Source organism: Mustela nivalis (assembly GCF_964662115.1).
Source record: "Mustela nivalis genome assembly, chromosome: 1".
Lineage (NCBI taxonomy): Eukaryota > Metazoa > Chordata > Mammalia > Carnivora > Mustelidae > Mustela > Mustela nivalis.
Genome location: NC_139020.1, coordinates 169,918,045 through 169,944,863, shown reverse-complemented (window position 1 = coordinate 169,944,863; position 26,819 = coordinate 169,918,045). Strand labels below are relative to the sequence as shown.

The window sequence follows — 26,819 nt, the reverse complement described above, 5'->3', positions numbered from 1 at the left end:
AATAGTGAAGGGGATGAAGAGATATAAACTTCTAGTTATAAAACAAACAAGTCGCTGGGATGTAAGGTATAGCATGGGGAATAGAGTCCTTAATTTTGTAATGACTTTATATAGTGACAGATGGTGGCTAGGCTTACCATGGGATCATTTCATTATGTATAAAAATATCAAATCATTTTGATGCACAAAACTACTAGGATATCGTGTGTCAGTTGTGCTTCAGTTAAAAACACAAATTAATGGGGCGCCTGGGTGGCTCAGTCTGCTTTTGTTAAGTGTCTGCCTTTGGTTCAGGTCATGATCCCAAGGTCCTGGGATGGAGCCCCTGCTCGGCTGGGAGCCTCCTCTTTCTCCCTCTCCCGTAGGTTGTGTTCCCTCTTTCACTGTCTCTCCCTCTGCATATAAATAAATAAATAAATAAATAAATAAATAAATAAATAAATAAAATCTTTTAAAACACACGCGCGCGCACACACACACACACACACACACACACGCATTACAAAGAATTTTCTCCAAGGCTTACCTGCAAAGGAGGTGTCTGCCTTGTGTCCTGACCACAGCGTTATAAATAAAGCCTGCAAAAATTTATCTACACTTTGCTATCCTTTCAGTGCCATTCTATCATCTCCCAGGGCTGGATGGCCAACAGCAAGGACAGCCATGTCTTCTAATAGAAATATACCTAAAACCCCGAGCTTTGGAGTAGGTGAGAGTGGTGTTCAGATCCCAGTCTTACCAAATATTGATTCTTAAACTTGAGCCAGGTACTTTAACTCCTCTGGGCCTCATCCTTCCCCAGTTCATGGAGGTGTTGGGAGGGCTGAAGGAGAAAGAGAAGGTGTGTACAGCCCTGTGCAGTGCCTGGCACAGGGAGAATGCCTACATGGCAAGTGATGGGGGTGCCATAAACCTGTGTGTGTGTGTGTGTGTGTGTTTCAATAAACACTTTCTCGAAGCCTTCTGTCTCTCTGTCCCTCCTTAAATCACACCTTGTACAGCAGTCTGCCTATTTTAGGCATCTCACCAGCTGGACATGAGGTCCCACGAGGAACAGTCGGAAGGAACAAAGGCTGCCTAAGCCAGGAACTAAGTGGGACACGAAAATTGTCTTTCAGGAAGGACTGCCACAGGAAAGGTGTATTTAATTAGCCTGTTTCAGCCCAAAGGACTCAGACCCATGGGTGAGTGTTACCAGGAGGTGATGAGGAACCATGTTGCTATCAGAGAAGTCTGCAAAAGGAAGTGGACCGCCTCGAGTCATCCTCAGCTGCCGGCTGTGGACGTGTTCAGTGGTGGCTTGAGGACCAGGTGTCAAAGATGCGGTCAAGGTGATTCCTGATGTGGGAAGTTGGACCAGATGGTTGTTTTCAACTGGATGCAAGGGAGGTGGACAGAATCAGAGATGGCAGGCAGGGCTGAGGGGCCCCCACATTCTTGCAGCTACACTAGCACTTCCTCTTTCATCAGTTTTATATATGTGGGTTCCTGAAGATTGAGAAGAAGATCTTGCTACTGAAAACCAGAGCTTTTTTGTGTGTGTGTGCTTGTTTGTTTGTCAGCCTGCTGTCCGGGATGACCTTTTGAGGTCTCTTTAAAGACATCTAAGTTGATGATTCATAATTGCCTGTGACCCTGGCAAAGAGACAACTTGTCAGAACTCTTTTGGTTGCAAGTGTCAAAACTCTTCTCAACTTTGCTAAAGCGAGATGGGGATTTAGTGACTTGAGAAACTTGCAGCGCTGTTGAGGTAGTTCACAGAATTGATTTAAAAAAAAAACAAAAACCCAAAACAAAAAGAGCTGTGACAACCGTGACCTCAGGGGCTAGACCCAACAATGCCGTGCTGCCCGAACTCCCTCTCTGTTCATCTGACTCTCAGATCTGCTTTTCTAATTTCTCCCAGGGCGTTGACCTCTGGTGAACATGGCTGCCGGCGTCCTCAACTGTGAGGAAGGGACAGCTCACAGCATCTATATGTGTTTCCCAGGCCATGGTTATCATTGGCCATCTGGGAATCCATAGCCCAGCCTTGATGGGGTTGGAGTACTATGGTTGGCCAGGTCTGGGTTACTCCGATAGCCAGGGCAGGGATGAGCCTTCACGGACTAAGGAAGGCCCTCCGAGAAGACAAAACACAGTGGGGCCTTTCCTCTGGGCAGGCAGTAAGAGAACGTGTCCAGAAAACTTTGGGGAAAACTGCCGACTCCCCCTCAGAGAAGGGAGCTCCAATTAGAAGAGTTCCTATGTGCTGAGTATTGATTTTTAGGTCAAACACATTACATGCATTACTGTTTTAAAGGGTCATAAGGGTGATCTGAACTAGATTTTTATTTTCATTTTACAAATGAGAAACGGAGGCCCAGGGAGTTAATGAACTTTCTCAAGACCACACAGCGTAGAAGTAAGGGAGCTGCGGGGTTGCTCAGGCCGTCCCTGCGGGCCTGCCCTTCGAGCTCTCCGTCACTCTGACAACACAGAAAATGCAGACTTTCGTCAGGGGTTTGGACATACTCGGAATGCGTTTCTTCCAACACACATGCTAAGACCGGGGCTCACCATCTGGGCTGGTGAGAAAGAATGCTGGACAGGGAGCCGGAGAGACTTGAATTCAAGGCCCAGCTCTGCCTGTGCTACTGATGAGCCATCGGTCAAAAGAATCTTCTAAAAATGCAGATCTCTCTCCGGGTCATTGTGCTGTTTGGAATGCTGCTGTACCCTCAGGAGGACGGCCACGTGTCTCACGAAGGCCAGCGAGTTCCAGCACGCCTGCCTTCCTCCGCAGCTGCTCTGTATCCTTGTCCCAGCTTTCAGGCTTTGTTGCCAACACAGACCCTTGTGTTCGGAATTAATCTGTTTCCTCCACCCGTTCTGAGCCTTTTTCTTTGTGGCCGAAGCTTTCCTGCGTCCCCTTTAGGTGAAGCCCTCCCCGATGGCCAGTAGGTCACACTTCTCTGGCAGACGTCATGAATGGAACGATCTCATGTCAGTGGCCACAGGACTGTAAGCTCTGTGAGGGGCAGAGGCCATTGCTGCCCTTCTCCTCCATGCCCGCAAACCCAGCCTGCGGCTCGGTGCACCAGGAGAGCCCAGCGAGTGTCTACCGAAGGGCTCAATGAAAGTCTGAGCCCCCACTCGGGCCCCCTCTTCCCAGTCATGAATGTCATCTCGTGTAGGTGTCAAATTTTGTGACTTTCAGAGCACCTGGGTAAAGAGGGAGCGAGTGTCAGTGGGTGGAATCTGGTTACAGCCCAGAGAGTGCTGCATTTTATTTGAAGCCTGTAAAAGAAAAGGCTAGCGGGGGGCCATCTGGTCTGGTAACAGGTGGACTCCAAAATGAAGAGGAGAAGTTCACTGAAAAAAGCAGCCTTGCCTGTAAAAAACTCACACTCCTTCCCAGGAGAAGGCTGTCACTTGGTTCCTCTCTCTGGCTCTGACATATGCTTCAATCCCTCGCTCCTAAATATGGTTGATATTCAGAGTTTGCTGCCATGTGAGGAGAGCCTCTGTGAGGACGGGAAACAGCTCCTCTGGGAGCCAGTTATCAGAAGGGAGAGCTCAGTGTTGTCTTCCGGCCCCGAGCCTTTGCACAGTGTCTCCCTGGCTCAGATCTAGACCCTCGCGGCTCCGAGCAAAGATAGCCAGATCTCCCGCTGTGTCGCTGAGGGACAGAGTCTTCTGAGGCTTTGGCTGTAACCACGAGTCTAGGTCTGTCGAACGGAAGGGCGTGTCTTGGCTTGCGTGCCGGACAGACTCTGGAGCCAAGCTGGATTCGAATCCTGTTCTGCCCCCTCAGTAGCTAAGTGATCTTGGGCCTCAGTTACTACATCTATAAAATGGGCATAGCAACTATATCTCCTTAGTATTGTAGTGAGGATTAAATGAGTTACTTTGTGTGGAGTTCTTAGGGTTCCTGGCCCATATTAAGCATCACAGAAATGTTTCTAGCATTACATTTTTATTTATTTATTTATTTGACAGACAGAGATCACAAGTAGGCAGAGAGGCAGGCAGAGAGAGAGAGAGAGGGAGAAGCAGGCTCCCTGCTGAGCAGAGAGCCCAGCTGCAAGGCTCGATCCCAGGACCCTGGGATCATGACCTGAACTGAAGGCAGAGGCTCAACCCACTTAGCCACCCAGGCACCCTCTAGCATTACATTTTTTTAAAAAAAATCTTCTCAATGCCTGCTCTGGCATCAGGCAACTGGACTAATATTTCTCATGGAGGGGTCTGCAGGCCATCTGCATCAGAATCTCTTGGGTCAGAGGTGGTATTCAAAGCCTTTAACACCAGAAAAGGCAAGGACTTCAGAACTGAGGCTCTTATGATCAGAGAGGCCCATCTGTGCCAGGCTTTAACCCCATAATCTCTGAACCATGGCAGATCTGGGAAAGATCAGGGTTAACTGGAGGGATAGGGGATACTCAGATGTGGTAAACAACTGTTGTGCTTTCCCCAGATGTCAGACTTTCACTACTGAAACTGGAACATTCCCAGGCAAACCCGGGACAGTTGGTCACCTACACTCAGGGCGTCTGGGAGCAATGTATGTTTACCGACCGATTCGGAAATAACGTCAATATTTTAACATCCAGTGGGGCCATGCCAGTGCCTACTGGCTCAAAGTCAGTCCTGCCTGGGACCTTATGTAAATACAGATTTCGGGGCTTTACCCCCAGAATCAGAATCGCCAGGGCTAGGAAATCTGTCCTTTCAACATGTACTCTGGGCAATTCTGAACCTTACTCAGATCTGATTTGATTCTTTAGATTGTCAGTTTCTGGAAGATGAGGACTGTGTGTGTCTTGCTGGGTGTCCAGGGCCGGCTAGGGGCAGGTGCTCAGTCAATATTTGTTCAAAGGATGGATACAGGTCGTAGTGTCACAGGAGGCTTCGACTATAATGATTAAGGGCTCCGCACCTGGCCTGGACTCAAATCCTAGTTCTTTTATTTATTAGTTGGGTGATCTTGGGAGAATTAATTGACCTCTCAAAGATTCAGTTTTCCTCATCCAGGAAAAGAGACAGTAAGAGTACTGCTTTATATAGATGTGTGTTAACTGAAGGAACATACCTAAGGCAATTAGCCATAGTGCTTAGAGCAGAGTAAATGCTCGATAGAAAATAGCTATTGCCACTGCTGTGGTTGCTATTGTTAATAATTCAGTTTCCTTTTTAAAAAAATTTAAATTCAATTAATTAACATAATGTATTACTGGTTTCAGAGGTAGAGGTCAGTGATTCAGCAGCCTCACACAATACCCAGTGCTCATTCCATCATGTGCCCTCCTGAACGCCCAACACCCAGTTACCCCATTCCTCCCACCTCCTCCCCTCCAGCAACCCTCAGTTTGTTTCCTGTGATTAAGAGTCTCTAATGGTGGGGCACCTGGGTGGCTCAGTGGGTTAAGGCCTCTGCCTTCAGCTCGGGTCATGATCTCGGGGTCCTGGGGTCGAGCCCCGCATCGGGCTCTCTGCTCAGTGGGGAGCCTGCTTCCTCCTCTTCTCTCTCTCTCTCTCTCTGCCTGCCTCTCTGCCTACTTGTGATCTCTATCAAATGAATAAATAAAATCTTTAAAAAAAAAAGTCTCTAATGGTTTATCTCCCTCTCTGATTTCCTTTTGTTTTATTTTTTCCTCTCTTCCCCTATGATCCTCTATTTTACAGTTTCTTAAATTCCACCTATGAGTGAGATCATGATAATTGTTTTTCCCTGGTTGACTTACTTCACTTAGCATTATGCCCTCTGGTTCTATCCTAATTCAGTTTCCTTTAATTCAGCAAGCAATTACTGAACTGTGTGCCAGACACACTGGTAGGCATTGGGGTTTCCAAGATGGATCAGAAATGCTGCGCACTCTAGAAACACATCTGAGAACGATGAGGGTATAATGCGCTAGGCACAGCAGTGGTATGGTCTTTCTCTATTTATCTTGTAGGTGTCCCAAGAGGCCAGCCCAAGTGATAAAGCACCAGGCTGGGAATCAAGAAATCGGACAGGTGACATCTGAGGACTGGGAATCCCTGGCAAGAACAGAAGAAGCACTTTGTTTAAAAGATGTGGCCGGGCGCCTGGGTGGCTCAGTGGGTTAAGCTGCTGCCTTCAGCTCAGGTCATGATCTCAGGGTCCTGGGATCGAGTCCCACATCGGGCTCTCTGCTCGGCAGGGAGCCTGCTTCCTCCTCTCTCTCTCTCTCTGCCTGCCTCTCTGTCTACTTGTGATCTCTCTCTGTCAAATAAATAAATAAATAAATCTTTAAAAAAAAAATAAAGATGTGGCCATGTGAAAGGTCATGCTTTATCAGGAAAGGGCCAGCCCATCAGGGTGGCTAGAGGATGGAGCTCATGGTTTAGGGACAGTGAGCGGCAGGTTATGAGGTGCTGTGTATTTCTAGTTGGTAAAGGACAATTTGTAAAAACCACCAGGCCTATCCTGGACTATGGGCACCACAGCTGGGGGAAAATTAGAACCAGCCTGAAGTCCACGGTAGCATTTGGTTGAGTGACTTGAAGTTCATCTGTTCTAAAACACTGCAGTGTTTAAAAATGAAGTGATAGATTTATTATATGGCAATTTCTCCAAGATATGTTTTTGAGCAAAGAAAGCAAGATACAGAAGACTTCGATCCTATTTTTTTGTATTCAAATAACAAAAGACTATTTCATTCAACCAAGCACTGCCGTGTACTAGCTGTGTGATCTAGGACAAGTTCCTCAACTTCATAGGGTCTCAGTTCCTCAAACTATAAAATCACGATAATGAAAGTCCCTGCTCCACCGAATTAATGTGAGGATACAGGAAATAATGGTCCACAGACAGCACTGAACCTAATGTTTAGCTTGGCTGAGACACTCAGTCAATAATAGTCATTATTAGCTGTGCAGAGAAAAAAGTCCAGATCACTGTACCCCACAATAGTAATAGTAACTCTTTGTATGGTTGAATGATGCAAAATTTTAAATTTTCTTTCTGTCTGTATTTTCTAAATTGCTACAGGGAACATAAATTACTCGTGGAAAAAAGAAAATGAATCTTGATGGCTTCCCTGGGAAGTGCACAGTAAATACTTCTAGAATAACTGAACGCACACTCATATTCCCAGGTTACATAGTTTAGGAGACTTTAGTCACATCAAAGCATAGTTCTTTAATTTGCCAAGGATTACCTCACTTAAAGTTTTAAAAATAAATGGTTCCCTAAATTCTTTCAGTATTGCTTCATAAATCACTTACAAAGAACTGAAACTTTCCAATTTTTAAGTCTTTTTCCATTAAAGATTAAATTAAAAAATAAGGCTTTATGGGGCACCTGGGTGGCTTAGTGGGGTCAAAGCCTCTGCCCTCAGCCTGGGTCATGATCCCAGGGTCCTGAGATCGAGGCCCAGAATGGGCCTCTGAGAAAGGCCTCTGCCCTTTCTCTCTGCCTGCCTCTCTGCCTACTTGTGATCTCTGTCTGTCAAATAAATAAATAAAATCTTTAAAAAAAAAATAAGGCTTTACACTGATAACGGCTATATTAGGGAGGGGGTGAGGGATAGGCAAAATAGGTGAAAGGGGTTAAGAAATACAAACTTAAAGTTATATGATAAATAAGAACAGTTTAGGTAATATTGTCAATAATAAAGTAATAATTGTAGGGTAACAGGTGAGCATTTGTAATATACGTAATTGTCAAATCACTATGTTGTATACCTGAAACTAATATAATATTACATATCACCTATACTCTATTAAAAATTTAAAAGGACACCTGGGTGGTTCAATTAGTTGAGTGTCCAACTCTTGATTTTAGCTCAGGTCATGATCTCAGGGTTGTGAGACGAAGCCCCATCGCCCCCCTCCCCCGCTCCCAACATCCTCCTGGCCCTACCTGCCCCAGTAGGCTCTGTGCTAGCATGGAGCCTGTTTTAAGATTTTTCTCTTCCTCTCCCGCTGCCCCTCGGCACCCACTCTCTATCTTTCTTAAAAAAAAAAAAAAAATTAATGGGACACCTGGGTGGCTCAGTTGGTTAAGCAGCTGCCTTCGGCTCAGGTCATGATCCCAGCGTCCTCAGCAGGGAGCCTGCTTCTCCCTCTGCCTCTGCCTGACATTCTGTCTGCCTGTGCTCGTTCTCTCCCCCTCTCTCTCTCTGATAAATAAATAAAATATTTTAAAAAAAATTAAGAAACAAAGACTCTTTTAGATACAAGTTGTAGATATTCAGATGAAACTGGTTTAAGCAAAATAGAAAAAGATTTATTTTGGATATTATGAATAAGTATCTCTAGGTGTTAGGCTTTTTGAGGGGGTCCAGATGATCTCATTATGCTTCTCTCTCTCTCTCTCTTTCTTTTTTTTTTAAGATTTTTTTTCTTTTCTTTTTTTTAATTTGAGAGAGAGAGAGAACACCAGTGAGAGGAGGGGCAGAGACATCTTCAGGCCTCAGTGAGTTTTTTGGTAAAATTAGAGAGTTGGCTTTGATGATTTATAGATTTTTTTTTTTTTGAGGGTACTGAGATCCCAGCACCACTACATCAAAACAAATTCTGCCTAAATTTCAAAGTAACTCATTTGCACCAGGCCATGTTTTCCCAAATGGTAATGACCTTCAGTGAGGTCTTAAAAAGCAAAGAACAGCATTTATTGATTACTCACAGTGCCAAACACAGTCCTAATCACTTTATATATTATTTCATTTGGTCTTCACAATTCTGAGGGGTAATACAGTAGGCAAAACAATGATCCCCCCAACTTTTTCCACATCCTACTCCTTAGAGCCTCTGAATATGTTAAGTTATATGGCAAAGAGGTGGTAAGGTTGCAGATGGAATTAAGGTTGCTAATCATCTGGCATTGAAATGGGAGTTTATCCTGGGTAACCCCACTATAGTTGCAAGGGTCCTTATATGGGACAGAGGGAGATGGGAGAGTCAGAGAAGGAGTGGTAATGACAAGAGCAGAGGCCCGGGATGATGCACGTACTAGATTTAAAGATGAAAAGGTGTCATGCATCCAGGTACGCAGGTGTCCTCTCAAGGTGAGAAAACAGATTCTCCCTTAGAGCCCCCAGAAGGAACAGAGCCCTGCAGACACCTTGATTTGGGAGACTAATTTTGAACTTCCAACCTCCACAACTGGAAGGTAATGCATTTGTGTTGTTTAAGCCACTAAACGTGGAGTAACTGGTTACAGCAGCCAGAGGAAACTAATGCAGATAGACACTACGAACCTTCTATACCAAGGAGGACACACAGTCATAGACAATTTCAGTGCCTTGCCTGAAGTTACACTACATGACAAAGTCACAATTTGAGCTTGAGGGTACTTGGCTTTAAAGCTGGTGCTCTAGGGGCGCCTGGATGGCTCAGTGGGTTAAAGCCTCTGCCTTTGGCTCAGGTCATGATCTCAGAGTCCTGGGATCGAGCCTCACATCGGGCTCTCTGCTCAGCTGAGAGCCTGCTTCCTGCCCCCCTCACTTGTGATCTCTGTCAAATAAATAAATAAAATCTTAAAAAAAAATTAAAAAAAAAAAAAAAGCTGGTGCTCTAGGGCGCTTTGGTGTCTCAGTCAAGCGTCTCATTTTGGCTTAGGTCATGAATCTGGAATGCTGGAGTCGAGTCGTGTGTTGGGTTCCCTGCTCAGAGAGTCTTCTCCCTCTGCCCACACTCATGCTCTCTATCTCTCTCTCTAATAAATAAATTTAATTTAATTTTTAAAAAGTCCATGCTCTTACCCACTGCACTGTATTTTTTGAGTGCCACGTATATGATACAATGTTGGACTACAGAGGTCACAAAGACGCACAAGAACATAGTGCTTGGCCTCAGGGAATTTATGAACCTGTAGAGGCTCACACAACCCGGCAGTACTAATAATTACCTTTTACTGGAATGACTGAGTGCCAGGCACCTGACATATATAATCTTTGAATTATTACCATTATTGTGGAAAGGAAAGACGTTTACCATCTCTTCTGGGCTGACTTGTGTCTGCCCACCCCCAGCCCCTGAATTTGTAGGGTGAAGTCCCAACCCTTAGTAACTCAGAATATGACTGTATACGGAGATAGAGCCTTTAAAGAGGCGATTAAGGCAAAATGATGTCATATGGGTAGGCTGTCACCCAAAATGACTGATGGTCTTATAAGGAGAAGGGGTTACAGTACAGACAAACTCAGAGGGGAGACCGTGTCACCCACAGAGAGAAGGTGACCAACTACAAGCAAAAATAAGAGGCCTCCCAATAAGCCAACCCTGCTAGCACATTGATCTTGGACTTTCAGCCTTCAGGACTCTGAGAAAATAAAGATCCATTGTTTAAGCCAGCCAGACGTAACATTTTGTCATGGCAGCCCTAGCAAACTGATACATTGTAAATGAAGGGACTTACTCTTAGCCAAACTTTATACATTGTGACTGAGATTTGTCTGCTTTGTGTTTAAGGGGCTAGTTCTTCTTCTTCTTTTTTATTTATTTTTTTATTTTTTCCTTTTTTTTTAGATTTACTTATTTATTTATTTTTGTGTGAAATACAGCTAGTGAGAGAGAGCATGAGCAGAGGGGAGGGGCAGGGATCGAAGCAGGTTCCCTGCTGAACAGGGAGCCTGATGGGGGACTCAGTCCCAGGACCCTGGGATCGTGACCTGAGCCGAAGGCAGATGCTTAACCAATTGAGCCACCCAGGCGCCCTTAGATGGACAGTTAAGTGAGGACAGAGGAATTTAGGGGCAAGCTGTCTACTCTAGTCAATCCATGTCCAGGTCTTGGGTCTCAACACTCCAGGAGCCCAAAGGGACCGCTCTGAAACTTTCCTTTTCTTATCTCCATCTTCCAGGCTCCCTACTTCCATTCAGATCATGGCTCCCATGCTTCTCCCCACAGGGTCTAGCCCTTTGTTTCATTTAATCTCTAGTGTGGCTTTTCTATCTAGCTCCACCGAGGGATGAGGCATGATTCTTAAAGGCATGGGGATAAGAATTCTGTACAATAGTCTGGTCTTAGACTGAATTATTTAGAAATGAATCAGACTTTTCATAGCACAAAGGTTAACCTTTTGTTGGTAAATCTGTATACCTCCTATCACCTTCTCTGTCAGAATCTCTACTCTTTTGTTTGAATGTATCAGTTTGTATCTGTTAGGAAAGCCTAGATTGGGTGGCAGCAACCAATAACCCCCAAATCTCATTGTTTAACACTGTCAAGTCTATTTCTTGCTCATGTTATGTGTGTAATGTTTGCTGCAGGAGCCTCTGTTCCTCATAGTCACTGGGGAACCCAAACTGGTGGAGGCTCCATCTATATTTCAGCAATGGCCCAGGCAGGGTAAGAGTGTGGAAAATCATACTGGCACATACAAGTCTTTGCCTGGAAATGAGACATAGCACTTCCTCTAACTTTGCATTGACCAAAGCATACCAAATATGTATCCCTTATGTCAAAAGGGGTAGGTAGGGAAATGCAAGCCTGCCATGTGCCTAGAAAGCGAAAATGCAAATAATTGCAAACAGCCGTGATAACCATGTTGGAGGATACATTTGACCACCAATAACTGTCCAGAGGTGGCTAAAACAATGAGATTTGTTACTTTATGTAACAAGGAACCCAAATGTCAGGGAGTTGCTGGGCAACTCCCTGCGCAACTCACTGGGCAGCCATCATCATCCAACACCCATGTTCCTTTTGTTTTCTGCTCTGCTGTTCTCAGTTTGTTGACTTAACTTTGTAAGATGACTCTCTCATGGTCTAAATATGACTGTCTTTGGACGCCTCGGTGGCTCAGTCGATTAAGCATCTGCCCTCCGCTCAGCTCTTGATCCCAGGGTTCTGCGATCAAGTCCTGCATCAGGCTCCTTGCTTAGTGGGGAGCCTGCTTCTCCACCTGCCTATTGCTGCTCCCCTTGCTTGTGCTTGCTCTTTCTCTGACCAATAGATGAAAAAAATCTTAAAAAAAATAAAGATGGCTACCTTTTTTCAGTTACTGCATACAGATGACAATGCTCAGAGGTAGAAAGGGACGCATACCTGTCTTGTATCCCTTTTTAAAAAACAACGAAAACCTTCCCAGAGGCTCCTGAGCAATATCTATTCCCCATTTCCTTGGCCAGAACTATATCATGCACTCTTGTCTAAACTACCTGTCTGCCAGAAGGATCAGGACTGGCTTAAATGAAACCAGATTCATTCCCTAAGACTACCTAGGGGGCCAGTCCTCCTGTCTCTGCAAACAAAGAACATTGACCACTTAAAGGAGAGCAAACCAAACTAGGATCTTGTTTCTGAGATTAAAGGAGTACAGAATCACAGCTGAGTAGAAAACTAACAGTGCCTACCGCCCCAGGCTCCAAGGAAAGGAGACCTGAGTGTGAGGAGTTGAAAGAAAACTGTTCCAAATCTTCACATTAAACTTACGAGACAGGTTTTCTTGTCCTGTTTCAGAGATAAGAAATGTGGCATTAGGTATACATCAGACTCCAAAGTCTAAACTGGGCCTGCCTGTTTATCCATCAAATTCACTTAGAGAGTGGAATGTCAGAATAAGTTTTTTTTTTTTTTTAAGATTTTATTTATTTATTTGACAGACAGATCACAAGTAGGCAGAGAGGCAGGCAGAGAGAGAGGAGGAAGCAGGCTCCCCACTGAGCAGAGAGCCCGATGCGGGGCTCGATCCCAGGACTCTGAGATCATGACCTGAGCTGAAGGCAGAGGCTTTAACCCACTGAGCCACCCAGGTGCCCCAGAATAAGTTTTTTAAAAAGTCCTTTGGGGAAAGCAGAAGAAGTTCATCAACCATTAGTCCTGGTACAAATAGGATTTCCATGATCCAACTGGCTACTCACTGAATTCCTCACTGACGTCAACTAAAAATCCCTTTTTAACTAGGAAGAGTGCCCACTTTGTGAAGGAGAAAAGAGCAGGTGTGCTAATCTGCAACTATATCCAGGACTAAATTTACCTAGAAAAGGAGTGTGGCCAAGCTGTCTTTGAAGCAACTCTCCATTACTGTAGGGTCGAGGCAAAATGTCTTATGACTCTTACACTACCAAAAATTTTTTTAGCCTCATCTCCCTAAAGAATAGTGGCATCAATTTAAAATTAAGCCCTTCCCTCAGCCTTTGCTGATAGCCACACTGATAAATGTCCTAAGAGCCCAAACTTAAGAATCCAATTGGTGGGGTGGAAATACGGGGCAAGCAGGTCTTAGGAGGGCTTTCAGGGTAGAGCACAGAAGTGTCCACTGACATGCAGTACTTTCTGCCATGTTGGACCTCATAGCCTGCTCCAGTAGCTCGCTGCCCAGCTCCTGCCTGGGCCATTCACTTCAAACCTGGACAGATCAAAGACAGCCCAGGGTCTGGTCCTGCCTGTATATATTAAGTGGTACTACCTTTTTTGGAGGCCTTCTTAAAGTGCCAAGCACGGAGTTAAAGACATTGCTGATACCTTCGCACATAATTCTTACTCCAACCCTTGGAAGTAGATGCCTTTCCCATGAATGAAGCTCAAGGAAGCTAAGCCACCAACCCAAAGTCATAAGGAGGTGGTTGACTGGGATTTTATCCCGGGTCTGACTGCAGACTTAATGGCCTTCACTGGTCTACCCTACTTTCTCTGTTCACTTGAAATACTTGAGTGTTTTTTAAACCCCATGAGAAGTCTACCAGGTGGATATGGACATGACTATCTTATATCAGCTCAGAGAAATTTAAAAATCTTGCCTTAAGTTTTCCAGCTAATAAGGAGGGGAGCCAGGATTTGAACCAAAGTTTGAATGGTCCCCACCCACAATCCCCCATGCATGAATTGCTTCCTTCTGTACATGAGCTGCTGATCCTTGCATCCCCCCTTCCTGAGAGGGCTACCACCTGGGTAGCCAGCTTCTTTATAATTGAGAATTGCCATAGTTTTAAAAAAATCATGAAGGAAAGGATTTTGTTTGCCTTTACAAGCTGGTTTTGAGAGTCATATATATATATGTGTGCACGCGTGCGTGTGTGTGTATAAATTTTTTCTCTCTTTGAAGTCACTCCAGGTTTTCTAAAGGAGTCTTCTGCTATTAAACATGCCCCATCCATGTTCCCCAGGTCTCTTCAGGTCAGCATATTTAAAAAAAGAAAGATCTGAACTTGTCATTCAGCTCTCACTCTATGAATCATAACGGGACTGTACGTGGGAAAACAGCCTAGTTCTAGGAACTGGTAATAGAAGCTGGGGTTTGCCACCTTCATGGGTGCATCTCAGATCCTACATGGGTGCTTCTGGGGCTTGTGTGATGGTACACCCTTGACCCAGGGGGAACGAACTGAGCAACTGGGTCGTGGCCACCTCAACTGACAGATGGCCCGGTCACACACACACCTACCTCAGGGACCAGGCTCTGGGCAGAGGCCAAAGAGTAGAGAAGAGTCTTCAGAGGGATGGCCTCTCCCTCCCTTTAGAATGACATTTTTAAATCCGGGCTAATAATATAACAACAATAACAACAGCAGGTAACATACATCGAGTGCTTAGCTACCACTGTCCTCACTGGGATTGATGCTACTGCTCGTCCATTAAGGAACTAATTTAACTGTGGAAGTACTCAATAACTCAATAACATTTATGAGTATAAGTAGCGATTATTCTTGCAATAATGTGTGTTTGTGTGGGTGGCACTTAAGAGATCAGGCTACAGGGACAAAGAGACCTGAGTTTGACACCTACTGTCCCCTCTCCCTGGTCATGTGGGTCTGGGAAGTTACTTCGACTTACCTCAGTTATCCTCGTCTGTGAAATGGAGGCAATAAAAGTAACTGTTCCCACAGAGCTGTTGGGAGGATTGGATAGGGTCCTATAGGTGAAGCGGGCAATAGTTTAGTTGCTAGTTCAAAATGGGGTCTCAGTGACCAGAGGGGATAATTAGCGATTCGTGCCATTTCTGCGCCTCCCATGAGAGCTGGACTTCCAAGGCCAGGTATTCTCGGCCTGTACCCTGTGAGCACCAGCCAGGATCTGAGCTTCCCGACGCTGATGATACAGGAGGAAAAACAGACACTCAAAAAAAATCTCTAGAAATAAACTGATGTCTTGCCCACAAACCAGAAACTGGTGCTCAGGTGTCTGGTTTGGCGGGTGTGAGCTCGGCAGGGCTGGATCGTGTGGTGTTGGGGGGAGCATAGTGGAGGATGTAAGGAGGTGGAGAGAAATCTATTTTTCAGCTTTCATTGCTGTCCGGAATTTCGTACCAAATAGATTTCCTCACCAACAAGATCAAAGGCATGGCCTACCTGACATCGCTCACGGCCTCTTGGCCTCTTGCTGGACAGCGGGGAGGAGAGGGAAATAAATCTGAGTATTTGCGACCACAGTCATTTGCGTCTGAGAAGAGAGGATGACATCAATCTTCACTGTGAGCTAGGCCTTGAAATAGGGTGAGAAGTTGCTGCAAAATGAATATTCAGTCAGGAATGTTGGTGGCCTGCTTTTCTGAAGAGTGGAGTGAGTCTATGGATCTGATGATCTTTTAGGACAAACCCAGTAACCCAACTCTGAGTTTGGGGGTTCCTTCCCTCTTCCCATCCAGTTTCTTTTCCACTGACATCTACTGAGGGCGAACCCTGTAGCAGGCACTGGGCTACCTAGCAGGGGATACGGGGTAATGGACTCCATGTCGCATCTACCCTAGGAGTGTCCCGTCTAGTGGGGGAGAGGGACACAGGGTCAAATCCTACACCAACGCTAACTGTAATTGCATGACATGTAAAGAGGCAAAAGGCCAGGACTGATAAGGGTAAAACTAAGTGGGAGAGCCCCGCACCTAGCCTGGGAGTTCAGGGACAGCTTTTCTGAGGAAGTGATGTTTGAACCGAGACCTGACTGGTGAGCAGCAATTAGCCAGGCAAGGAGTGGGTGGTGGGGATGTGGGTGGGGAAGCTTCAGATTTTCGAGAAACAAGGAAATGGCCAGTGCGGCTGGAGCCCAGAACACAAAGGGAAGAGTGACGTGATATGGAGCCGGTAAGGGAAAAGAGCCAGGGCTGGCCTACTTTCCTCTTATTTTGTATGGCTCCTGTTTCGTTTTGCTATGTCCAGTTCCTAGAGGGGAGAAGGCAGGCCCGCCTTTCCTGTGGTGGGGCCACAGGTCTGTAGGCCAGCAGAGTACTCTCCTGGGTCTGGCTGAGACCTCCTCCTCGTGCATTATGATGCCCAGTGGCTGTCCAGCCCCTCCGTTCCCTTCCCACCATGGTGGGCTGGTGTGGCTTTCATCTGTTTGTTCCACGGCCTCCAGGCGCTGACGCCGATGCCTTCCTTGCATTGGTTTAAGGTGTTTTAAGGAGCCTTGCTATGAGGCTGATCCGGTTTCCTCTTGTGAACGGTACTGCTGCCTGTGATCTTGTGTCCCATATAGAAACCAAGTCTCCATTTCCTACCCCAGCTCCAGTACCTGGTTCCTTTTCTCTGTATCATCCTTACAAGACCTTCCCCGTCAGTGCGTACAACTCCGGTGATATGTGCCTGCTTAGCATCAAGCACTCTTGGGGAGAAAGGGGAAAAACCTAGAGAGTCCTACTCTTGAGCAGCTCATGGACCCCACCCGGCACTATGCTAAGCACCTTACCTATGATCTCATCTCATGCCCAGAACCACCCATGTGATAGAGACTATCCCTAGTGCCCATTTTATAAATGAGGAAACTGATCCAAAGGGAAATAATACAAATGGCCCAAAGTCACACTTATCAGCGCAGGGGCTGGGATTTGAACGTACATAAACCCAAGGCCCAGATTTTTAACCAATAACCTCTATCATCTCTACTCATCTCTCTGCCTCTCTCTGAATTTCTAGAAGTGTTCTCACGCTGTGATTCTTCAACAGCTGGGGCCTTGTCTTGTGGGTAGAATCCTGCCATGCACCCCTATGTATTCTTGTGGCCACAGCTCACCTTCCTGTTCTCGCACACCCTATTGTGTCTCATAGGGCCTCTCTGTCCGTGTCATGTGTTGGCCTAGTTTCCTGCTGTCACCATGTGTTTCCCCAGTACTGTGTGCTCTTTGGAGCTGGAGTTTCACCAACTGCCTGAGGTTAAGCTCAAAAGGGCAGGATTGTTCTTTTCTGAAGCTAATGCCATTTCTTCTGTTGCTACCCCTTGGATTCCCAGCTGGGTGGTAGAGTACAGATGAGCACTGCAGTGATCACCCCCCATAAAGTCTGAGAGACCTGAAGTTCTCCTAAGAGCTGCAACTTTAAGGACGTGCTCCTCAAAGTGGATAGTACCATCCTCGGGGGATGTTTCCTTGTGAGGGCACTTTTGGTTTTTGTAGGTATTGCAGGGGTGTGAAGGTGGAGATGGGGAAGGTCTCATGTCCTGCTGGTTTGGGGCACCACTGCGAGGCAGGCCTGTTGGGCAAGAGTTGTCCTGTGTCCCCTGAGGATCTGAAATGTCCCACTGAGTTACACCTGGGGAACTCAGTCTGTTAAGCATTTGTCTTTGACTCAGGTTATGAGCCCAGGGTCCTGGGATTGAGATGAGCCCTGAGCCCTGGGCCGGGCTTCCCGCTCAGTGGGGAGTTTGCTTCTCCCTCTCCCTGTGCCCCTCCACCCAACCCGTGCGCGCTCTCTCTCTCTCTCTCAAATGAATAATAAACTCTTAAAAAAAAAAAAAAGAAAGAAATGTCCCACCATACATTTACAACAGGTGAGAACTTTTTTTCATTACCTTACCATAGATCCTCACCCTTTTTATCCCATATAAACATAAAGACTGGTATCGTTTTAATAGCCACTAAGCTTCCCAGAATACTACTGCATAAATGAACGCAAGCCTCTACCATTTTACTAAGAGTTGTCTGCCATTTTGGAAAATGACGTCATTAATGGCAGTACCATGCTTGGGATCTGAGTCATTAATGCCACACAATCACATCAGGCTTTACTTATGGCTGAATCAAGTGCGGAAATTTTATGTATGCTTCTTTAGCCCTTATTTGGAAGTAGCACATACAAAGCAAAATGGTCAACCACTTTCTGTTGTGCATTAGTCTCACTCTTATCAAATCTTGATCTATTCATTAAAAGTAAAGGCAAACACCTGACTTCTCCTGCCTTCTTGAATCATCTGAGCACTTTCATATTGAAATGCATATTGTACTGTAAATCCTATCTTTTGTTTCTTCCTCACATGACATTTAGAGCCATGTACTGATGTTTAGAAATGTTTTGTAGGTATTGTACTCTCTATGAATTTCAGTTCAGTATAGTGAAGACAATGTAAAGCCAACAAAAATGTTTTAATTAAAAGGGGTTGTGATAGAACTAAAAACTCCAGTTTTAAGGAAATGAGAGTGACTTTTTTTTTTTTCTGCCAGAATTTATATAGCAGGTAAATGATAGTCTCATCCAAGCCTTTTTGGCGACCAAAGACTTATTTTATTGGCTATTTTTTCTCCAAAGGCTTTTGGTATTCTCTTGGGACAATCTTCAGAGGCAGGCACCATTTTATTTGTCCCGCCCCTCCAAGAGAATTTTCTATGGTTTTGCTTGTTGAAAAAGATTTTGTTTTTTGAAAAGAGCCAACAGTTTTCAGAACAAATTGTTGAGACCAAGGTCAGTGATCAAGCTGACTGGTGATATTCTTGGGCACAGACTGTGAGGTTTGGGGGCAGGAATTGTGTTTTATCCGTCTCTGACCTTCCACAGCACTTGGTACGTGGTATACAGCGGATGCTCAGTAGGGGGTTGAAACAGAGTTTGTCAAATATGTGATGTAAGCTTGGGGTAAGAGAATTGAATCAATGCTTCTGTATTGTACTGAATTTTAAATGATATAGAAGTGTGTAATATAACAAAGTAAAACCTCCTCTGGGTATCAGTGAAAACATTCTAAAGATGGTATGGCATGAGCATAGTCTAGTAAGAGGGAACACTGGCTGTGACCAGTGGGTAAGCCCACTTGGGTGCATTCCAGTTGAATATTAGCCCTGCTCCTTCCTCTTCCTGCCCTTAGAAATCCCACTTCCCAGAGGTAACTATTAGGACTAATGGCGGGTTTTGAAAATTCTCATCTCCTTGCAACAAACACTACTAACAGTTTAGTGAACCTCCCTCCAGACTTAAAATATATCCGTGGAAGAGATATGCGTGTGTGTGATGGGGCTATGTTCATGGAAAGTGAGAGATATTTTCACATATGCCTTTAATTTGAAGAAATTGGATTTTATCAATACTGTTCTAAAATGTGCTCTTTTCTTTCTTTTTTATTTTTTTTAAAAGATTTTATTTATTATTTATTTGTCAGAGAGACAGAGAGCACAAGTAGACAGAGAGGCAGGCAGAGGGAGAAGCAGGCTCCACATGGAGCAGGGAGCCCGATGTGGGGCTCGATCCCAGGACCCTGGGATCATGACCCAAGCTGAAGGCAGTGGCCCAACCGACCGAGCCACCCCGGCGCCCCAAATGTGCTCTTTTCCATTTCTGTATCACAGCCCATTTCAAACCATGTCACAGTCAAGTGTTCGAATAGCTTTGTTCTGAAGGAAATTCAGAGCAAGAATGCCAAAGGGGTTTTGAAGATAGGAAGACAAGAGGGCAACTTCAATGGAAAACTTGCTTTCCTATATTTGAGTTCTTATGGATGCATTTTTTTCTTCTCTTTTGGAACTGGAACCTAGGAGTTGGTTTGATTTGAGTTCAAATTCCAGTGGTGAAGAAGAGCTTATGGTGTAATGTGGGAGACCAACACCAAACTGGGAAACGAGTAAGGAAACAGCATCCGTGTCTTTTACATTGGGGTACATGTTCTGAAGGATAGAAATAGTGTGATGGCTTAGGGACTGGAAGGAGAAGGCCACTTTAGATAAAGTCATCAGGGAAGACCTCTCTGTGCTGATAAACCCTGAGTCAAGACCAGAGATCACGCAAAGGCCATGAAGTAGGAATGGGCTGGCGGTACTTGAGGAGCTCCATGAGGAACAACCGATCGGTGACCACAGAGGAGAGTTCTAGGAGGTGAAATCAGACAGGCAAGCAGGGACCACACCTTCTAGGGTCTTGTAGGCCTACAAGAACTCCAGGAGTTTGAGTTTTATTCTGAAGGGAGTGACTTGGGACACCTGGGTAGGCTCAGCCAGTTAAGCGTCTGCCTTCGGCTCAGGTCATAATTCCAGGGTGCTAGGATCGAGTCCCGCATCCAGCTCCTTCCTCAACGGGGAGTCTGCTTCTCCCTCTGCCTGCCATTCCCCCTTGCTTGTACTTTCTCTCTCTGTCTGACAAATAAATCAATAACATCTTAAAAAAGAAAAGAAATTCTAAGAATTTCCTTTAAATAAATAAATAATAAATGGAGTGACTTGTTCTAATTTGATTTTAGAGAAGGACAAAGGTCAAAGCACAGAGACCAGCTAAAAGCCATTGCCACTGCCCAGGCAAAAGAGGGTGACAGCTTGGATGAGGGAGGTGCTGTGGAGATGGAGGGAAGTAAATGGACTTGAGATGTCTTTCACCAAGATTTGCTGACAGAGTGATGTGGCGTGTTGTGGCGTGTGTGCGTGTGCGTGTGTGTGTGTGTGTGTGTGTGTGTGTGCGTGCATGCCTGTAAGAAAGGGATCACGAAAGGGCCAACGCCTAGGGTTTGGGCCTGAATTACTGTGTGGGTGATGGTGCTATTTATAGAAATAGGGAAGCACGCAAAGAACAAGTCTGGGAGGCAGAAGGGTCAAGGAAATGAGAATTTCTTTTCAGTCAAATTCATTTTGAAATGTCCCTTTGAGGCTCGAGTGTGGTATCAAGTTGACAGATAAATACAGAGAGGTTCTGGGATGGGTCTGTCTGGAGGTGTACATTTCAGAATTATCCACATGCGGATATATTTAAAGCGAAGGGAGTTGACATTCAAAGGTAGCTCTCTGTATTTTCCAGTTTGTAAACATCTTATTGCCAAGTTTCTAAGTGATAAGAAAAAGAATGTGAAGAGAGGGGGCCGGGAGCGGAGAAAGAGAAAGCATGCACAATTCCAATGGTGTCTATAAACTATGTCTTGCCGCAAAGTAAGTGTATGGTCTCACACGTGTGTGCGCACACACACAGACACACACACCACAGCTGCAAACTGCAAGCTGCATACCCAAGTCATGTAGAAGATACACTCACTCTCAGTCCCGACCCCAAACAGACCCTGCCTCCTCCTCAGCTCCTGCTAAGTCCTGGACAGGCAACTTCTACCACATTTCCATCACCTATCCGTGCCTGGAAGGCAAAGACATGAGGGCTCCTCTGCCATGGGTGGATCTGACTCCAGAAACTCCTGGTGTCCCGGCTGGTCGGAGAGCGGGACTAGGGTCAGCATCTGGGCAAGGCTCATAGGCTGCCGCGGAAGAGGATTCAAGAGTCTCCACTCCTTCAGGCAGCCAAAGAAAATGACCTGCGCTTCCTGAAGAAACTTCTACTGGAATGAACCTGCAACTTGATACAAGAGCAGCCCTGGGGGAGGTGGTACTGCACACAGCAATCCTCTGGGACAATCTCAGGGCAGCCACAGTACTGACCGAGGCTGCCCGGGAGCTGGTCAAGGGGGTCACCGTGGGTAAGGCGTCTGTAGTTGGACTGCTGGGCACACAGCCATCGTGAACCAGAATGTGCCCTCAGCGTGAGGCCCGGTTGCCCACAGGGCAGTGTCTCTGCAAGAGTTACAGGCACCGCTTTCCACCACAGCCCCTGCAAGCTTATCTACTTTGGGGAGCACCCTTTGTCCTTGGCGGCCCATGTGGGCAGCAAGGAGATTGTGAGGCTGCTCATGGAACACGGAGCCAGCATGTGGGCCCAGGACTCCCTGGAAAACGCCATCTTGCTCATCCTCATCCTCATCCTCCATCCCAACCAAACCTTTGCCTGCCAGATGTACACCCTGCTGCTTGCTGTCTCCGATGGTGCAGTGACCACGCACAGTCCTGGACCTCACGCATGCCCAGTCACCAGGGTCTCACCCCCTTCAAGCAGGCTGGACTGGAGGGCAACACTGCAAGTTTCCAGCATCTGATGCAGAAAACAAAGCACATCCCGTGGAATTATGGGCCACTGACCTCCACTTTCTGTGACCTCACAGTGGTCAACTCCTGGGGAGAGAGCCCCTGTCTCCCCCAGAAGCAGGGGGCTCACCAGATCCCGGAAGAGACCCCAGTGAAACAGCTAGTGAGCTTCAAGTGGAAGAAATATGGGCAGTGGCACCTTTATGTTCTGAGTGCCTTGTTCCCCCTCTGTATGATCTGCTATGTCTACCGCCCCCTCAAGTTCCATATTGGTAATGGCACAGGTTCCTGAGGTAACACCAATTTCCAACAGAAATCACCCAGGAGGCCTATGTGACTTGCCAGGCTAAAATCTGGCTGGTGAGGGATTTGGTGACTGTCCTTGGAACTGCGGTCATCCTGCTCCTAGAGATCCTGGGCATCTTCAGTGTTGGTGTCTCTTGCTATTTGGGACAGTCCTCTGGGGGCTGTTCCACGTCATTGTCATCACCTATGCCTGCATGGTGCTGGTGAACGTGAGGATGGGGCTGTCTAACATGAAGGGAGAGATGGTGCCTATGTCTGTTGCTGCGCTGGGCTGGTACAATGTTACGTGATTTGCTGGAGAATTCCAGACGCTCCGTCCTTTCACCGTCAGGATCCAGAAAGATGACTTTTGGTTTTATTTTGCTTTTTCTTTTCTCTTATTTCTTAAAATAATCTCTACACCCAAGATGGGGCTTGGACGCATAACTCAGAGGTCAAGAGTTGCATGTTTTACAGACTGAACCAGCAAGGCACTCCTTAAAGATGGTATTTGGAGACCTGAAGCCTTTCTGCCAGCTGGTGGCCTTGTTATTCTGGGATTTGCCTCAACATTTATGTCCTTTTCCAGACACAGGACCCAGTCAAGCTGGGACAATTCCAATGCTGCTCCTTTCAGCTTTTCCTCACCATCATTGATGGGCCTGCCAACTATGAGGTGAACTTGCCCTTCACGTCTGGCATCATCTACTTTGTCTTTGCCATCATCACCGCACTGCTTATGCTCCACCTGCTTATTGCCATGAAGGATGACACACACGGGAAGGTGGCCCAGGAATGGGCAAGCTCTGGAAGGCCCAGGTCTTGCCACCACCGTGATGTCGGAGAGGAAGATTCTGCGCTTCCTGTGGTCTTGCTCTGGGATCTGTGGCTGCCAATATGGGCCGCAGCTCTACTGATTCCTACAAAACAAGAACCACCGTGATCAGAATCCTTTGTGGGTGCTTCATTATGTGGAAGGTTTCGAGAGCTCAGATAAGGAGCATGAACGAGAGCAACTTTCTGGGAAATAGTCCTCTGTTTCTGAGATTGAAAGTGGGATCCCAGCCAGAGCCTCCCTGGGCCACACAACCCATGCCTGTCCCAGATCACATCTCACAGCAAGAGCAATTACCAGGGCTGGGAGATCCTTTGTCACTACACCCTAGGACAGGTGAATCTCAGACTGGATCTTGGCGAGGGGGATGGAGAGGAAAATATCAATGATGAGGACCCCTGTTACTGTGGACCTGACAAACAGGGAGCCCTGGGTGGGGAGGAGCATTAAATTTCATGCCTATTAATCATGGGAGGCAGTGGACAGAATAATTCTTTTTTTTTTTTTTTTAAGATTTTATTTATTTGAGAGAGAGATCGTGCACATAAGTGGGGCGAGGAGCAAGAGAGGGAGAAGCAGACTCCCCACTGAAAAGGGAACCCAATGTAAGGCTCGATTCCAAGATCCTGGGCTCATGACCTGAGCTGAAGGAATATGCTTAACTGAGCCACCCAGGGGCCCCCAGAATAATTCTTAAAGGCCATGTGTCACTGTTCACATCAGCATTTCTGGAGATGTGTGATGGACATCTGTGGTTCCACGTATCTTCTGAGTTCCTGAAAGTCCACATCTTGGGAAAAGAAAGTATCTTTGCAAGCAAAGTTGGACTTGGCCATCAAAGGTGTGAGGTAGGGATGCTAGACTAATATCTACCCCATCTTTCTTTCTGCCTCACGCAGGCACTAGAAAGTAGGAGGCTTTTCCGGTTCAACAGAGCTTAATGTGGGTAGAGCCAGACATGGCACTGAGGTTGTAGCCCTTCCCTTTTTTCTATACTCTTAGAGGATTTTCTCCCCACCTAGCAACCAAATGCCAACTAAAAAACTGCAAGAAGAAAAAAGATTCTTTGGGATGCCTGGGTGTCTCATTCAGTTAAGTGTTTGTCTTCAGCTTAGGTCATGATCCCAGGCTCCTGGAATCAAGTCCTGCATTGGGCGCCCTGCTCAGCAGGGAATCTGCTTTTCCCTTTCTCTCTCTGTTCACATGCTCGCTCCCCCTCCTTGAATAAATAAATAAAATCTTAAAAAAGAAAGGTTCTTTGCCCTTTCATTCATTCATTCTTTCTTTCTTTATAAGATTTTATTTATTTACTCAAGAAAGAGAGATAGTCAAAGAGAGCACAGTCTGGGGGAGAAGGAAAAGCAGGCTCCCTACTGAGCCTGGAGCCCAATGCAGGCAGGGCTCGATCCCAGACCCTGAGATCATGACCTGAGCTGAAGGCAGATGCTTAACTGACTGAGCCACCCAGGAGCCCCACCCTTGTTTTATTTTATTTTTTAATTTTATTGTGGGTAGATACACATAATATAAAATTTACCATTTTGGACATTTCTAAGTATACAACTCAGTGGCATTAAGAACATTTATATGCCACTACTCGTGTACAAGTCTTTTCCATCTTTCCAAACTGAAACTCTTATACCCATTAAACATTAACTCTTCACTATTCCTTCCCCACAACCCCTGATAACTTTCTATGAATTTGACTACTCTAGGTACCACCTGTAAATGGAATCATATAATATTAATCCTCTTGTATCTGGTTTATTTCATTTAATATGTTTTCAAGATTTATCCATATGGTAGCAGGTATCAGAATTTTAATCCTTTTAAAGGCCAAATAATGTCTCTTTCTTTCTTTCTTTGAGAGAGAGGGAGGGGGAGAGCCTGTGCATACACATACCCATACCCACACATGACAGGGGGAGGGGCAGAGGGAGAGGGAGAGAGAGGATCTCAAGCAGACTCCTCTCTCAGTTCAGAGTCCTATGTGTGGCTCCATCTCACAACCCTGAGATCATGACCTGAGTTGAAATTGAGTCGGATGCTCAACCAATTGAACCACCACCCAGTGCCCCCAAATAATATTTCATTGTATGAATGTATCACATTTTATTTATCCATTCATCTGTTGATTGACACTTGGGTTGTTTCTACTTTTTGGCTATTGTGATATCACTGTTAATCTTGGTGTACAATGATCTCTCCGAGTCCCTGCTTTCAATTCTTTCATATATATCCCTCCACGCTGAATCTGGATCTTATGGCAATTCTTGTTTAATTTTTTTGAGGAACTGCTACACTGTTTTCCACAGTGGCTGTGCTATTTTCCATTTCCTCGAACAGGGCACAAGGGTTCCAGTTTCTTCACTTTCTTACCAACACTTGTTATTATTCTGCTTTGTTGTTTTCTTTTCTTTTTCTCTTTCTCTCCTTCTTTCTATAGCCATCCTAACCAGTATGAACGGGTACCTCATTGTGGTTTTGATTTATATTTCTCCAAAGACTAATGACAATAAACATCTTTTCATATGCTTATTGGCCATTTGTTTATCTGTTTGGGGGGAAATATCTGTACAAGTCCTCTGTCGAAACAAACAAGTTCTTGGCTTCTGCTAGCAGTGCCTTGAGATGGTCCAAGTTATGAGACATAGGACACGCACGCCACCTGCTGGCCATTTCTTAGAATTTCCCAACACACCCTTCAGGGCAAAAAAAAGTTTTTAGTTCAAGGAATTACCAAAGAAACCAAGGTCAATGTCACTTCAGATCATAGATGCCAAGGGTGTGTTCTGACAGTGGGAGGAACTTGGACTTGGAGCAGAGAAAGCCAGATTTGAATCTTGCCTTTGATTAAGCAAAGGGCAGGTCTCTTTGCCTCTAAATCCTAGGGCAGTGTGTCCAGTAAAAGAACAAGTCACTCCACACCCAGGTCTTCATGATGATGAAAGTGTTCTAGATCTGTGCTGTGCAATGGGGTAACCACTAGCTACATATGGCTGTTGAGCACTTGAAATGTGGCTCTTGTAAATAAAGAACCGACTTTTAAAACTTAATTGCAATATGGGGCACCTGGGTGGCTCAGTCAGTGGTTAGGTGTCCAGCTCTTGATTTTGGCCTAAGTCATGATCTCAGGATTGTGAGATCAAGCTCTACATCAGGCTCCATGCTGCGTAGGGGAGTTTGCTTGAGTTTCTTTAATTACCTTAACTGTAAGTTTCAATAACTGTCCATGGCTACTGACTACCGTATTGGACAATGCAATTCTAAAGACTCAGTTTCTTCATCTGTACAGTGGGGATGGGAATAGCTCCCGGGGCGGGAGGCGGTTTATGCAAGCAAAATGAGATAATCTGGGACAACATCTAACACAGTGCATGCTTGTAACAGGCAGCTATAATATGTGTTTGGATAAACACCCCATGGAATCAGTAGAACATTCCACCAGCACCTCTCCACCCCTCACTAAATTTTTCATTAATCTCCTGCTGTGAATTCAAAAGGAAAAACAGGGAATATTCATTAGTACCACAGGTCTGTCTCTCTTAAAAAACATTCTGTTTGAAATGAATCAGTAAATGTGGTGTTTTGTATTTTTCCCCCCTTTCTCCGAGACGGGAGACTGTATCAGCTTATGGTAAGAAAGCCATCCCAGTCAATGAATAATCAGAGGCAAAGCCAAGCAGATGATAAATCTTGGCCTCCATCCTGTGAAGCCACCCACTA

At 45.6% G+C, this 26,819-nt stretch overlaps 1 pseudogene across 1 annotated transcript; it reads left to right on the top strand.

Moving 5' to 3' along the window:
- Positions 1 to 1,180: 1,180 nt before the first annotated feature.
- Positions 1,181 to 23,543, top strand: LOC309861930 (transient receptor potential cation channel subfamily V member 5-like; annotated as a pseudogene). The gene is made up of 5 exons: positions 1,181 to 1,331; positions 4,460 to 4,625; positions 5,940 to 6,000; positions 21,247 to 22,560; positions 22,736 to 23,543. The product of its transcript is annotated as a transient receptor potential cation channel subfamily V member 5-like (transcript).
- Positions 23,544 to 26,819: the final 3,276 nt, after the last annotated feature.